Source organism: Durio zibethinus, chromosome 11 (genome assembly GCF_047325235.1).
Source record: "Durio zibethinus cultivar Kanyao isolate XHJ-2024 chromosome 11, ASM4732523v1, whole genome shotgun sequence".
Classification (NCBI taxonomy): domain Eukaryota; kingdom Viridiplantae; phylum Streptophyta; class Magnoliopsida; order Malvales; family Malvaceae; genus Durio; species Durio zibethinus.
This window is the reverse complement of record NC_143172.1, coordinates 15,948,704-15,951,043: the sequence shown is the minus strand read 5'-3', so window position 1 is coordinate 15,951,043 and position 2,340 is coordinate 15,948,704. Positions and strand designations below refer to the sequence as shown.

The following is a 2,340-nucleotide window of genomic DNA, read 5'->3' as shown; positions in this document are numbered from 1 at the left end:
AACATCCAAAATATATTGTAAAAAATATTATTAATTATGTCAATAAAATATTAAAATAGAAACTAAAAGTTTTATCACTTTAAATGCACTTTATTTAATTTGCATCATCTTTTAACTTCTTTTATCATTTTTGTACACCTACAAATTTATATAAGTTTAAGATAAGTTTTATTTATTTAAAAGAAATAATAATTTTAAATATTTAAATAATATACGTAATAACTTACTCCCGTTTACATTTTTTTTTAAAGAGTTTCAATAATATCATAATTTTTAGCATCTATATGGCTTTCCAAATCTTTGTCCATTTCAATTGTTTTGAGGTTGACATCTAATATGAAATTATATTCTTGTAAAAATTGAAATGAAATAATTTTAAATTTTAAATAATAATATTAAATTATAAACAATTATTTAAGAAAATTATTGGCAAAAAGTTTTAATGAAATGTATTAAACTATCTACCTTTTGTATTTTTTTTTAAGTAAATATTTACTTTTCTCTACATAAAGTATCTCATTAACATGTATAACAATCAATCTTGAAATTTCATAAAAAAAGTTGTAATCATTGAATTCTAATTGTTTATAAAAAAGGTTGAACTTCATAAAGCCCAAAAGATCACATGATAAGAACTTCTTCTATAGTATTATTTATAAAAGATTTATTCATGAATAAAAATAAGATAAAAGGAAAACTTAATTCTTAGGAATATTAGTTAAATATAAATGATAAGAATTTATTTGCTTAGAAATTAATTACCAATTTCACTATAATTTGAATTTGACCCAAATTCAATGTAAGTCAACTAAAAAACAATACTTTATTTTTAAATAAAATACCCTCAAATGCTTTATTTTTAAATTAATTTTTTATTTTTAATATACTTTAAAAGATATATTTTATATTGTCACTCCCTAATAAAACCTAAATGAAATGAGATAATTTTCCTATCATTAAGTAGTAGATCATATTTTTTAATTTGTCAAAATTGTAATCATATTAATTTGTCGAGCTCATAGTAAACATATCTTAATTATAAAATAATTCATTTGCAAATCCAAAATTTATCTCAATTAATTTATACATTTAATTTTTAAAAATTACATTTAATAAATTTAATATTAAAATTATAATACCCAGAATTTTTTTCTATCTCCAATCTATAAGTTCCTCTATTAAAAAAAAAAAATTCCTTTACATTCATAGACATGGTTTTGGCCTTAATGCGTCACTTTACATGGACTGAAGGATTGAACCAAGCCTCGTTAGTACCGATGAGCTCATTTTTTTGGGCCCAGAAAGAATACTCTTCTGAAAGTCCAAGAATGGGAAAGGAAAATAGAAAGAAAGTGTCATAGGCAAATGCAAATATTAGAAAAAAAATTAGAAGTGGCGGAGGAGGCAGTGACGGTAGGGATAATAGACATGAATTATCCTTTTTCTCAAAAAAAGCTTTTGCATTAAAAAGGGTAGATTCAGCAGAATCTTGTTTTTCGCTTGCTGTTAATGGAGATTCCTCTACTTTTTACAGTGTACATGATGATCCTAAACCCAAAAAAATGGTGTTATCTCTAAAAGAAGGAAGCCCGCTTGGATGAGTTATAGTATTCAAAGGTGAATACCATGCCCTATTCTTTTGCTTTACCAAGTTCACATCAGTGTAGAAAGAGGTAAGTTGAACATCTTTGTGACTATGATAATCAAATTCTTGAGATGCCCAAGAAGGTGCAGAAATCATATTTTTATATCTATACTCATCCTGTGCTGCATAATCTAGCTTAGAAGCATTAGATAAATCAATGTATGCAAAAAAGTCACTTGATGAATGTCGATGACCTCCTCTTCGCACAGGAGTCTCAGGCTAATAAGGAGATCATCAAGCCAAGAAGGTTGCTCTTCTATCAAAAGGCTTTCAGAGAAAATGCGCAGATGGTGTGGATTTCCCTCTCTAGGCTTTTGAACTACTTTTGATCCAATTACATTATTAGGACATAATCAATAAATGTTGGAGAGACTGTAGGAAATGGACCTTTTGGAGGAAGTAAAGCATGTTTTCCAGAGAACATCAAATTTCTTATATTTGTTGACCCCTTGAAATTTTCCATGGCCAAGAACAAACTATTCCTGCAAAGAGTATAGAGAGACATATCATGAAATAGATCAATTATGATAAAAATAAAGGCAAACACAATAGTCCCAGAGAAAAAATTACAGTTACATTTTCGATTCACAAACCAGCAGATGATAAGACCTCATTCAACAGAAAAAATCAGGAAAACAATAGATTGTATCATGCACCAAACCTATTGTTATATATCGGTATCATGCATCTGACAA

General features: G+C 26.8%; 1 pseudogene; it reads right to left on the bottom strand.

Moving 5' to 3' along the window:
• Window positions 1-1,231: 1,231 nt before the first annotated feature.
• Window positions 1,232-2,129, bottom strand: LOC111290203 (uncharacterized protein At4g06598-like; annotated as a pseudogene).
• Window positions 2,130-2,340: the final 211 nt, after the last annotated feature.